Genomic DNA, 14,397 nt, shown 5'->3' with positions numbered 1-14,397 from the left:
AATGAACCCTGCTGCTGGGAAAGTAAATCCATTAACCATGGAAATCAGTATGAAGGTTCTTCAAAAATTAGAACATTTCTCTAGGCACCTTATTCATAAACTGCTCTGTTCACTGGAAACTCCTTTGCACAACTACCTAAAGAAAATAAAAACATGCTTTAAAAAAATAGAACTGCCACATAATCCACCTATACTACCTTTGAGTATATACGCCAAAGAATTAAAGTCTTCTTATTATGGAGATACATGCACAACTATGTTTATCCCTGCACAATTCACAACCGTCAAAGAATAGGACTAGATAAAGAAAACGTATATATACACTATAGAGTCATTTGTAAAAATGAATGAAACTGGAGATTATCATGTTAACCAAAATAAACCAGTATCACAAATGATTTCTCTTCTATGAGACATCTAGAAGGAGTAAAAGGAGAACCTAAAAGCCAAAGCAGAAGGAGCAGGGATATGGAAAGAAAATGATAATAATAAAAAATAATAGAAGAGGTGAATATGACCAAAGTACATGAAATGCATTTATAGAAATATCTTGATAAGTCTACAGCCATACCACCCTGAATGCACCGGATCTCGTCTGATCTTGGAAGCTAAGCAGGGCTGGGTCTGGTTAGACTTGGATGGGAGAAATATCTTGATAAAACCCTTTATTTTAAAAATTATATTAACAAAAAATTACAGGTGCAATTTTTAGTAATGATGTATGGGTCAACATTGTGAGATTTCCTTCTTCAAAGACAACAACGGATTGCTCAGACACAAGGTTGTAAGAAGTATTCTTATTTGGATGTGTGAAGGGGAAGGGAAATGAGAGACATATGATAATCATCGTACTTTATAGAAAGCAAAGTACAATGTTTCCTCAAGACAGTCATTACAAGTCAAGTCTCTAAAAATTTAAAACATAGAATGCATAAAGTTAGCATAGCTCATGAAGACCTGGAGCACAAGTTTTAGTCTTCATTCTCTCCCAAATGGACATTTGTTGCGTTTTCAGCATGTATAGCCTCATCATATCATATGCTTTTGCTAAAGTAGTTTCCAAACATTCGTGGAAATATTTAGAGGTTTGTAAATTGTTTCTGCAATGGAGAGTCAGGAAACTTTTTGCCATAGTAAGGAATTTCAGGTCTTATCATGTTCTAGCCTTTCCCCCAACTCAATTTCCTTGCCTGAGAGTCCGATATTCAGCTAGAATCTTTTTTTTTCCAGGTCCTGGGGCTTAGACTCAGGGCCTGGGCACTGTCCCTGAGCCTCTTTGTACACAAGGCTAGCACTCTATCACTTGAGCCACAGCACCACTTCAGGCTTTTTCTGAGTAATTGATTGGAGGTACGAGTCTCACGGACTTTTCTGTCTGGGCTGGCTTTGGATGGTGAGCCTCAGATCTCAGCCTCCTGAGTAGCTAGGATTACAGGCGTGAACCACCGGCATCGCATCCGGCTCCGCTAGAATATTTTGATCACAGACCTGCCAAGATTACAGACCTGTGTGTGTATGTCATAATATCAAGTGACCCCCTCAGAAAAGGTTCTCTTATTCTATTAAAATGCTTTTATATTCTCAAATGTACTCTGTAGTCAAGCTTCATTGTTACCTCCTCCATCGCCCACCTCTTCCTTTGGTGCTTTCCTCTTCACACTTTTGCTCTTCGCCCACTAGTAACTCTACCATATCTTATTTTCCTGACATTTCCACTGCCTAATGCTGTCTCTTTGTTCTTCCTAGACTGCTCATCCTCTACCCCCACAAACATCTCACCTCTCTAACTCACTTTTTTCCCCTTGGCCTTCCAGATTCTCTAAAAGGAAGATCTTTCACAGTAGTGTGTCTAGATATTCTCTGAGCTCCACTTTTCCCTGTGAACAACTCACACAGGAGCCTGTTGTAATAATTTTTGTTCTGTGTAATTTAGTCATACTGTATTTTCTTAGGAGAAAAAAGCTTAAAATCCATTACTCTGCTTTGTTTCTTTTCTTTTTCTCCAACCTCTTTCATTAAATCAAAATGTGTTTTAAAACTACTTTTCATTTTCCAATATTACAAACATGGGGGGATGCAATGAATTTTTTTCCATTCCTCCAAAAGTACCCAGAGCTGATAGCATTAGAGATTCATCCAATTTAAGCTCTATTGAAAGTACAGTGTAGGCTTGTGGTGTTCTATAAATAACAGCCACATTTCCCAAAGCTGTCCGTGGTTTATACAGAGGACCCCAATTAAACTCAAAACAGCTGAAGGAATAAGCCTGACAAAGAAAATGCATGTATAATGTTCTAGGCAGGTTCAACTATGGAATAAGACAAATTCGAATTTCCTTAAAGACATTGAACAACCATGTTTTAATGAGATCCAAGTCCTAAATAATCAATCCATTTGATTTTTTGCATAGTCATACAAATAGGCTTTTATGTTATAGGTACATGGATGCAATTTTTAATGATCTCACATATGTAGGGCCATCAATTCTATACAAAACCTTAGCTTCCTAATCACATAACCCTTTCTGTCACTTTGTCTTCCTTAATACTTAATATGTCAGCCTCGACTCAATATGTCAACTTTTGTTTATATGTTTCAAGATATAATAGAGCCTGGGTTAAAACAGTGTGTTGAGTTTCCAATTCCCAATCCCCTGCTATACCTAGATCAGAGTGTGGGAACGAATGTGAGAGATAACAATGCTTAACACACAGGAAGTCTTGACTTTCTTTCATGAGTAGTTTTATGCCCCAGTTTGCCAGGAGTGGTGGGCACAAGTAATGAGAAAATCATGGTAACCACGACCAGCTTACCTGCCAATAAAATACAGCTAGAGCAAGTTGGGGTGTTCCTAATTAATGAAATGTGCTTATTTGTGCACTCTTTTGATAAAACTGTCCCTTTCTCTACTTTTAGTGTAAGGTGTTAAACTCTTATGCCTCTTGGCAGGGATTAAGAAAATCATCTTTAAAGGAATAGGACAAGTTCTTTGAGGGATGTCCTAAACAATGAAGATTGAATGGCTAAATCGTCCTTAGACTTCTGAGTAGAAATATTAGCTTTAATATCCAGCCTTTATGCCATTTATTCTGCTTCTTTTCCAACAGTCATTTCTTCCTCCATTTGCTTCCTCAAGTTTATCATCCAAGAATATTGGCAACAATGCACTTGGAATATTGAAATCTGGTAGAATCATTCCGTAAGTGTCCTAGCATTAAGCCATCCAGGATGCCCTCCTTGGTGTGCTATCTTTCAAGCCAATACTATTTTTCAGGACTGGGCTGTACACAATTCTCTAAATATGCTCTTAGATGTGCTCTAAGAGCAGATTTCCCAAGATGACCTCAGAAATGGCATTGCTAATTCTTCCTTCCCATTAGTATTTGTGTGCAGTGTCCTAAAAAAATGTCCATTTGGCCAATTAGTTCACACTCATTTGAATACATACCTAACAGGAGGAAAGATGTCTTCAAACTCACTAGAGCTGAAGGACCAAAAAATGTGAGGGCATTTTAAGATAATATTGTGAATAGCTTAGAACTTAGTATATGTTATTTGTAAGTATTCACTACATCAAGTGTCCCCAATATGTGTGAATGGTGAATATTGCAGTCAGTGACAGCTTGCCCTCTACATTCATTCATGTTATTTCATTGATTTGTCTCATCTAACTGTACTTATCTCTTTAATTTTGTTTCTATTAGACTACTGAGTTTTTCTGCATTTTATCTAATGGCCAAATAATCAGCATTAATCATTCATCCATTCAAGCACCTTAGGAGGTACTGGGATTATGTCCCTGACTTCAACTTCCTTTTGAAACATTCATTACCTTCCTTGCTGTTTAAAGTTGTGAAATATTCCTGATATGCACATTTAGACTGATGTAGATGAATGCTGTTCTGTTGAACAAAACAACAGAGTGTGACATTTCTGTAGAAAAAAAAAATCAAGTCATTTGAAATTAGCTCTCCTAGGTATCTATTAACCCCTCCATTCATATTTGTTCCATTTTCTGTCTAAAACACAGTGCACTGCTAATGTAATCTCTGGACTCTTTTTATTATTTAGTGATCAAAAACTCAAACCAAAGGAGATAAATTACAATTTTTGAAAGCATAGTTAATATTTTGATTTAGTCCTAGACACTGACAAAGTTGCCTGTCTATTGGAAAATTGGCTCTTTATTCACTCATTCAGATTTTATTGAATCTCAGTATGAACCAGATAGATTGCTGGATACTGAGGTATACAGTTCCTAGGATAACCCTTCACTCAAAGACCATCTGACCTAGTATACAGAAAGACAAGAAAGTAATTATAATACAACATCTTGTTATGTATAAGCTTATACTTGTTAACACTTGAATGGTGCTAGTTTAGGGAATAAATAAAGGCCTTCTTCAGGACTAAAGAAGATTTTTTTTTCTCAGATTTTTATTATCAAACTGATGTACAGAGAGGTTACAGTTTCATACGTTGGGCATTGGATACATTTCTTGTACTGTTTGTTCTAAAGAAGATTTTTAAAAGAGAAAATGAGAGGGAAACTGGGAGAGAGGGAAGGAAAGGGTGACATTGCCCAGAAAGAAATGTGATCCCTAATTTATGAAGTCATAATGTTTCTGCACATCAACTTAATAATAACAATAAAAAGTTTTAAAGTATGGAAAATGATATTACAGGGAAAGGGAAGCATATATGTAAAAGCACAGGGCATAGGCATTGGAGAATAAATTGCATGTATAGGAGTGATTAAATTTCAGAAAAGCCTCCATCCTCCCAAATGCTAAAGATTGCAATGGGTATGTTTGCTTCAAATCTCTCAAATTCTTTGTGATAATATAAAACAAAACAGTAGCTGACCTTTCTACCATCTGGACACATTACTTTAACCTTCATGCTTTTAACCACCCTATAATGGAATATGAATGCATGTAATGGGAATGAATAAGAACTCTGTTTACCAGATAAAGCAATTTCAGGTTACTAATATGAAGAACAAAGGTTATCTTCCTTAGAAAAATTATTCAAGGAAGAATATTATCTTAGAGCAGTGTGGTATGCCATAGTCATATGGAGGCCTGTTAAATGACAATGACAAATAACTGGTTTCCATCCCCAGAGTTTCTGATTAGTCAGTTGTGAGGTAGAGGCTGGAGATTGGTATATTGAACAAGTTCCTAGATGACACCTCATTCCTGGAGAAACATTGGTCTACAGACTTCTTTTAAAGATACTGCAATTACCGAACTAAAGATATCAAATCACATTAACTCTAGTATGTTAACTATAAATCAGAGTTTAACACTCCCCAAATAACAGATTAGACCCAAGAAGTTTTCTAACTGAAGCCTAGGGGCCTTAAATCTCTAGCCCATTTCATTCACTCCCCAGGCCTCCATCTCCTTCATTTTGTCTTCTGGGCATCAGAAAGCAGTGTGGTCTAAATAATTTATTCAAACACTAAAAGCCTTCTTTTTTGAGGAACACATTCTCTCCCATATTCTGGTGCTTTGTGAAATATTCCATTATGTAAGGAGAAAATTACTCCTAAATTTAAGCAGATGTCAACAGCTATTGCCCTTGTGAAAGCTGACTGTGAACATGTGGAGTGATCTTTAATATTTTCCCTTTTCTGTCAAAGGGGAGATCTGGCAAAATAAATGTCAATGTAAGGGTCCAGATTCTTGCCGTTGAGATTAAATAATGAAATAAAATGTCAATATTTTCAGGGGATATTTATCTTTTCCAGAAATGCTTTCTTTGCTTCCCCAAACATATATGACATTTTGCCTAAATGAGCTTTTGTTAATATATTCACTGAGCACATTCAGGGAAATCTTCAAGTGAACCAAGCCTGAGAGTAGCCTCAGGTTCTACAAATGACAAAATGGCTGTGGTTTAAACAAAATACAAGCAGTGAAGCTTCATTTTCACCCAGAGGAAACTGCTCCCCGCTAGCATTGTTACAAAACCCTGCTGGCTGAGGGAGCCTCTGTTACAATGACTTTGCAGTTATTTTAAGTATCCGTGTGGGAGGGTTGGGGGATGGAATGGACACAAGGTTGATGAATTCCCTTTCCCCACCTCTGGCAGAGAGGAATTCTGGGCAAGATGCTGCTTTATTTACCTAGACAAAAGTATTTGTGGACTAGATTAGATATGGCCTATGGCAAAGGGAAAAAGAAAAGAAAAACTAAAAACAGAAGCTTATATTTATTTGCTCATCATTTTAACATAAAACCACACAAGCAATAGGATTGATTTTAAAAAAAATTAATGAACATCTCAGTGTTCATCCATCTCTTTGCTCTTTCAAGGTTCTTGATAAATTGAGCTGAAATATCTGTGTAGCTCTTATCATTGGTGTGAAATTTGGGCTGTCAGAATTGTCATTTAGAGCAGGCTAAACTAAGCTGGGTTAGAAGCAACAGACTTAGCTCTGGGAAACATTTTCTTTTTACCTAGAAAACACTATACAAATATTATTTTCAGATCTGTTGGTGAGGTGATTTCTCCTAGGACATTTGCCTATGCCTGAATATATCTGTAAGTAGTCCCTTCCACAGAGACTTCCCTCTTCCTCACTGCTGACTTGTATACCAGGTCAGGAGTCAGGAGCTCTGTACTGATCTCCTAAGCTCCTTTCAAAACATCAGATGAGAGGACAGGGGGAAAAATGAAATAGCCACCCTATTTAACGTCAAGACCCTGACATTGGGATCATGTAATTTAAGTATAACATCATAAATTTTAGATCCAAGCCATTAATTATCTAAATAATATCGTCATATCAAAAATACCATAATACTTAAAAAATATTTCTGACAACAGAGAATTCATTTCTGAAATGTATGAGCATCAAAAATAAATTACGCATAACTGGATTTGTGTAAATATCTAGGCTATAGCGTTTGAGAGGGCCCAATCTCAAATAATCATTTCCATTTTTAATATATGGCAAATGATACAAAAGGATCACTGCTCATTTTCAAACATTTTAATGTATACTTTTACAAAATATTTTACATATCTAAAATTGAGATTCATCTTATAGTAGATATTATGATAGTTTGTAGGGAACTCGTCTTTTTTAGTAGTACAAAAAAACAGCAATGCATGCTATATCCAATGGTATCTTTCATTTGGTAATATGTATAATTGTGCAAGGAAATAAATTTTAGCCTGAACCACTTTCATTCAAAATCCATATTTTAAATGAATTACTAAGTGCCAGTGTAAATGATGGGGAGTTAAAAATAAATAGGTGTGATTGATTGCAGAATTAACAATATAGTCAAAGAGTTATGTATAAGCCACTAAATAAATTCACAATCTAGTGTCATGGGAGCAGAGAGGAAAGAGAATATCATTCTAATTAAAGTATTAGCAAAAGCAAATAGATGGCATTATTTGTTTCTGTGCTAGTACTGGGGCTTGTACTCAGGAGCTAGGCTTCTTGTGCTCAAGGCCAGCACTACCACTTGAGCCACAGCTCCATGTCTGGCTTTATTGGGGGGTAGTTAATTGGAGATGAGAGTCTCATAGACTTTCCTGCCTGGGCTGGCTCTGAACCTCAAACCTCAGATCTCAGCCTCCCAAGTGGGGTCATTTTTGTGATGGGACTTGAAAGAGGAGAAGCTTATATCATGCACAGTTGGTGAAAAAAGATATAAGTGCAGAAAATTGAAGGGATAGGATAAAGTCAATGGAAAAGGAGAAGCTATTCCAGAGCATGGAAATTACTCAATAACTATCTAAGGATTGTGGTAACCAAGTAAGACACCAACAGATAAGCACAGTTTGTGTATGGTGGATGAAATTCAAATTAGTGGAGCACATTAAGTTTAACCTATTGGTGGAACATTGTAGTATATTTTGATTTACTGATGAGAAAATAAGATATATAGACATTAAATACATTTCTGGAAGGTCGATAATAAAATGGTATGAGCAGGCATGAAAATGTGATTCTGACTCCACTATCATACTGCCTCTCTTGTAGAAGCTTTAGAAGAGAACACAGAAGCCAAAATAAGTCCAAAATAGTTCATGGGTACTGAATCCACACTGAATATTGGAAATACCGAGGCAGATATATGGAAACTAATAATGCTGGGGGCTCCAACCTCAGAGTTTCTTTTGTTATTGGTTTCTGCTTTTGAGGGTCTATTTCACATTGCATTTTCCTCACTGTGTTAGTCTCATTGAAAGGTAGAGGTTCCTTCTTACTATGGAAGTAAAACAGGCAAAGATTTGCTTTTCTGCTTCTCTTGCTGTTAGGATACAGGTGGTTTTTTGTTTGCTTGTTTGTTTGTTTTTGTTTGATTGGTTTTTTTGCCAGTCCTGAGACTGGAACTCAGGGCCTGGGCACTTTCCATGAGCCTTTTTGAGCTTAAGGGTAGCATGCTACCATGAGAGCCACAGCACCACTTCCAGCGTTCTCTGAGTAGTTCCTTGGAGATAAGAGTCTCGTGGACTTTTCTGTCTGGGCTGGCTTTGAACCTTGGTCTTCATATCTCAGCCTCCTGAGTATCTAAGATTACAGGCATGAGCTTAGGGTACAATTTTAAGACCTTCCTTTGTCCAAAGAGACAGACTTGCACATCTGATCTAAAGTTTGAATATGAAGTTGAGGATGCAAAGATGCAAGACCAGAGAGAATTCATTTAGAGCCTTACCATTTATAAACAGTATGATATGAGATATGAGATTTGTCTGATTCCACTACCGTATTGCATCTCCTCCAGAAGCTATAGGAAGAGGACACAGATGTCCAAAATAATTCACGGGTACTGAACTAATGCTGAATATTGGAATCAATGAGACAGATATAAGGAAACTAGTAGTGCTGGGTTTCCAACCTCAGAGTTTCTTTTGTAATTGGTTTCAAGGTAAGTCTGGGATTAAAGGCTTTTAAGAGTTTCTGAGATGGTTCAAATGAATCACCATCTTTGAGAACCACCTTGGTAGGTGATATTTTACCCCCCGAATGAAATGACTTGTTAGAATTAGGGTACAGAGGCAATAAGTGCTGAAGTGCACTATTAATAAAGAACAGATTTGAAGGACAAAATTTTGATGGGAGTTGAAAGTAGATACAGTAAGAAACTGTAGAACGTTCTCACAATGCGTAAAGATGTGAAATGAGATTGGTAAGTAGGTAGCTGCTCAAGACTCCTACGGTTTCAGAAAGTATTTTAAGAAGACAAACTATGAGAATATCTGTAGCTGAAGGAAAGAAGTATGTATGAAAAGTCAGAATTGGAGATAAAAGGAAGAACTGAAGTCCTGGAGGAGATAGAGTCTGGTACTCAATGTAAAGAAAAACTTTTTGAAAGAAAAAGAATATTTCTTTTAATTAAAAGGAAGGAAAAACTAGGGGTTGTGAATGTGGCTCTAGTGCTTTCCTAGCATGCATGAAGTCCTGGGTTTGATTCCTCAGCAGCACATACACAGAAAAAGCCAGAAGTGGAGCTGTGGCTCAAGTGGTAGAGTGCTAGCCTTGAGCAAAAGGAGCTCAGCACAGTGTCACTGGACCTGTGTTCAAGCCCCAGGACTGGCAAAAAATAAGGTTCTTAGCAAAAAAAAAAAGAAAAGCTATTTTTGTGTTGGAAGGGGCTGAAATAAGCAATAGGGAAGCAATAAGAAGAAGTTGTGAAAAATGAAAGGATGAAATTGGAAAAGTAATGGAATAAATGGGCCCAAATGAAAGAATAAACTGGCATTCTTCTGAGATCACATAAAAAGAACTTTAAGTATAATTAATCAGCAAGATTATAAGACTATCTCAAGCAATACTTGGAAATCTTAAGAAGGTGAGAATCTGTAAAACTAAAACGGTACTTACTGACAGCTAGGGATTTCTGAGGATTATCAAATGGTAGTCAAGGAATTGAGGAACTTTGTGAGTGGTAGTAAGATCATACATATATGCACCAATGCTGGTTCTATCAAGTATGCTTTTTATATTCTATGGGAAAAATTAAGTAATTTCAAGCATTGCTTAAGATAGTTATTAATGTCCAATGAAATACAAGTAAAGAAGTAACTTGCAGTATTTAGTGTTCTCAGATAGGCAAAGATGTCTTCATTAAAGACCTAGGAATAACCTTAACCAAAGAAGTGAAAGACCTCTTTGAGGAGAACTTTAAAAGCTTGAAAAATGAAATTAAGTCAGAACTAAGAAAATGGAAAAACCTCCCATGCTCCTGGATTGGGAGGATTAATATAATCCAAATGGCAATATTGCCAAAGGCTATCTACAAATTCAATGCAATACCCATTAATATCCCAACACCATTTTTTAATAAAATAGAGGAAGCAATCCAGAAATTCACATGGAACAATAAAAGACCTAGGATAGCAAAAACAATCCTAAGCAAAAAGAGCAGTGCTGGAGGAATTACAATACCCAAATTCAAGCTATAATATAAAGCTATAGTAATAAAAACAGCTTGGTATTGGCACCGGAACAGACCTGAAGACCAATGGAACATAATTGAAGACCCAGAAATGAACCCACAGAACTATGCCTACTTAATCTTTGATAAAGGAGCTAAAACAATAGTTTGAAAGAAAGATAGCCTCTTTAACAAATGGTGCTGGCAAAACTGGCTCAACACATGCAACAAACTAAAACGAGATCCTTATATATCACCCTGCACCAAAATCAATTCCAAATGGATTAAAGACCTCGAAATCAAAACAGACACCCTGAAAACACTAAAGGAAGGAGTAGGAGAAACACTTGCGCTCCTTGGTGCAGGACGGAACTTCCTTAACAATGACCCAGAAAGGCTACAAATCAAAGAAAGGTTGGACAAATGGGACTGCATCAAACTGCAGAGCTTCTGCACAGAAAAGGACATAGCTCACAAGATAAACAGAAAGCCCACAGACTGGGAGAAGATCTTTACCGGACATTCAACAGACAAAGGCCTCATCAATAAAATATATGCAGAACTAAAAAAATTACATTCCTCCAAAACAAAACCGCAAAGAACCAATAGCCCCCTCATCAAGTGGGCTAAAGACTTACAAAGAGACTTCTCTGATGAGGAAATGAGAATGGCCAAGAGACATATGAAAAAGTGCTCTACATCACTGGCCATAAAAGAAATGCAAATCAAAACAACATTGAGATTCCATCTCACCCCAGTAAGAATGTCATATATCAAGAAAACCAACAATAACAATTGTTGGAGGGGATGTGGCCAAATGGGAACCCTACTTCATTGTTGGTGGGAATGTAAACTGGTTCAACCACTCTGGCAAGCAGTATGGAGATTCCTCAGAAGGCTAAATATAGAACTCCCCTATGACCCAGCAGCCCCACTTTTGGGTATCTATCCAAAAGACCACAAACAAAATCACAGTAATGCCACCAGCACAACAATGTTCATCACAGCGCAATTTGTCATAGCGAGAATCTGGAACCAACCCAGATGCCCCTCAGTAGACGAATGGATCAGGAAAATGTGGTACATATACACAATGGAATTTTATGCCTCTATCAGAAAGAATGACATTGCCCCATTTGTAAGGAAATGGAAGGACTTGGAAAAAATTATACTAAGTTAAGTGAGCCAGACCCAAAGAAACATGGACTCTATGGTCTCCCTTATTGGGAATAATTAGTACAGGTTTAGGCAAGTCATAGCAGAGCATCACAAGAGCCCAATAGCTATACCCTTATGAACACATAAGGTGATGCTAAGTGAAATGAACTCCATGCTATGGAAACAATTGTTATATCACAGTTGTAACTACTTTCAACGTCCCATCTGTATCTGTAGCTTCTATTATTGATGATGTTCTTGTATCACCTTCCAATGGTTGTACCTACACTATCTCTATAATCTTATCTGAGTATATTGGAAACCGTGTATACTGGTATTAGAAGTAGGAAATTGAAAGGGAATACCAAAATTGAGAGACACAGGATAAAAAAAGACAAACAACCACAAAAGCAATACTTGCATAACTGTTTGGTGTAAGTGAATTGAACACCTCAGGGGGGGAAAGGGAAAGGGGGAGGAGGGAGGGGGGTATGAGGGACAAGGTAACAAACAGTACAAGAAATGTATCCAATGCCTAATGTATGAAACTGTAACCTCTCTGTACATCAGTTTGATAATAAAAATTTGAAAAAAAAAAGATGTCTTCATTAAAAGAATGCTTTAAAATGTTGGACAAATTAGATTGCATCAAACTATAGAGCTTCAGCATGTCAAAGGACATAGCTTGCAAGATAAATACAAATCCCACAGGCTGGGAAATCTTTACCGGCCATACAATGGACAAAGGCCTCATATCTAAAATATATGCAGAACTAAAAAGATTAAATTCCTCCAAAACAAAACCTCAAAGAACCAACAGCCCCTTCAACAGGTGGGCTAAAGACCTAAAAACACACTTCTCTTAAGAGGAAAAGATAATGGCCGAGAGGCACATGAAAAATTGCTCAACATTACTGGCCATAAATAAAATGCAAATGAGAACAAGAATGGCCATTATCAAGAAAACTAATAACAACAGATGCTGGCAGGGATGTGGCCAAAAGGGAACCCTACTATACTGTTGGTGGGAGTGTAAACTTGTTCAACCACTCTGGAAAGCACTGTAGAAGTTCCTCAACAGGCTTACCATAGTGCTCCCCTATGACCCAGCAACCCCACTTTTGGGCATTTACCCAAAGGATCACAAACAAGGCCATACTAAAGCTACCAGCACAACCATGTTCATTGTAGTATTATTTACCATAGCTAAAATATGGAACCTATCCAGATGCCCCTCAGTAGATGACTAGATCAAGAAATTGTGGTATATATACACAAGGGAATTCTATACTTCTGTCTGAAAGGATGACATTGCCCCATTCATAAGGAAATGGAAAGACTTGGGAAAAAATCAAACTACAGGAACTGAGCCAGACTCAAAGAAACATAGACTCTATGGTTTCCCTCATTGGTAATAATTAGTACGTGTCTAGGATAGTCCTAGAAGATGATCACAGTAGCTCTATAGCTATGTACGTATGATTACATAAGATGATGCTAAGCGAAATGAACTCCAAGAAACAAGTGGTTTTCCTACATCTTGCCTACAATCTACTCTGTATCTTGTGGTCTGACCCACTGATCTGCTTCCAGGTTCAGAAAGATGTTCATTGCTGCTCTTTCTCTCTCTACTTAATCCCTCAGTCTGGGAGCAGTTCTTAGACTATCTCACCACTTCTACTCTACAAGAAGGAACACTGTTATTGTCAAACATCTAATTTTCCTGTAGTAATTCTTTACGAGCTCCTTCAAACTGAAATTCCATTCACGTAAAATGATTAGCATGTAAAGTAACTTGTACAAAGGATGTCAAATGGTAGTTATCAGAAAGGGGTTTTGGTCTAAAACACATTGTTGGTATGTAAATAAATCCAATCCAATTCTTCTGTTCTTCCTTCAAAATCTTTCTTCTAGCACTCCAACAGTAAGGAGTTTAAGGAAGATGGAAAGCTACTCAACATGGAATTATTTAATATCTAGTGTTCCACCCTCATTTATGATGAATCTTGAACCATCTTTGCATTATTTCTACCTTGCAGTGAACATATGAATGACTTAATAATACCACTTTTCCCTAAAAAAAGATGTTCTCATACCACCTGCCAGGGAAATAAAATGTTTTATCCATCATTCATATATGTTGTTCAATTTCAAGGATGCAAACTGAGACATGTAATATGCAGAATGGAATGCAAGTGGGAGCATTAGAAACAGAAAAATATAGAGACAAACACTCTTATGTACTTGTGGGAATATTAAGAGCATCTCCATCAATCTTTCTCTTTCCTTCAAATGATACCCCTTCTATGGCTTTCATCACTAGTATCTTGGTATAAGCAATAATTAACATTTAATGAGCTCTTACAATGTGTGTACTAGATGTATTTTCTAAGACATTCATATCTTATACTATTTATTGGTTGAACTTTTTCTTTAATCCTAACAGTTCTACTTAGGAGGAAATGGCTACTATAATAGACTAATACAATGTAATAGTTACAAATTCAGGATGAGTTATTATAAATATCTCCACAGAGTTTATTATACTTCATTTAATTCATTGGCAACTGCTTGGATACTACTCAGTATGTTTACTTATAGATTTATAGACACATTCTAGCTACCACAAATGAGGGAAACCAAGCAACCCTGGAAACCATGCAACCGAAAGAAACATGGGTTTGGCTTACTTCACTTAGTATAATATTTTCCAAGTCTTTCCATTTCTGTATGAATGGTACAATATCATTCATTCTGACGGATGAGTAGAATTCCATTGTGTGTATATACCCCATTTCTTTAATCCATTAGTCCACTGAGGGACAACTGGGCT

This window comes from Perognathus longimembris, chromosome 28 (genome assembly GCF_023159225.1).
Source record: "Perognathus longimembris pacificus isolate PPM17 chromosome 28, ASM2315922v1, whole genome shotgun sequence".
Classification (NCBI taxonomy): domain Eukaryota; kingdom Metazoa; phylum Chordata; class Mammalia; order Rodentia; family Heteromyidae; genus Perognathus; species Perognathus longimembris.
Note: the sequence above shows the minus strand (reverse complement) of the source record.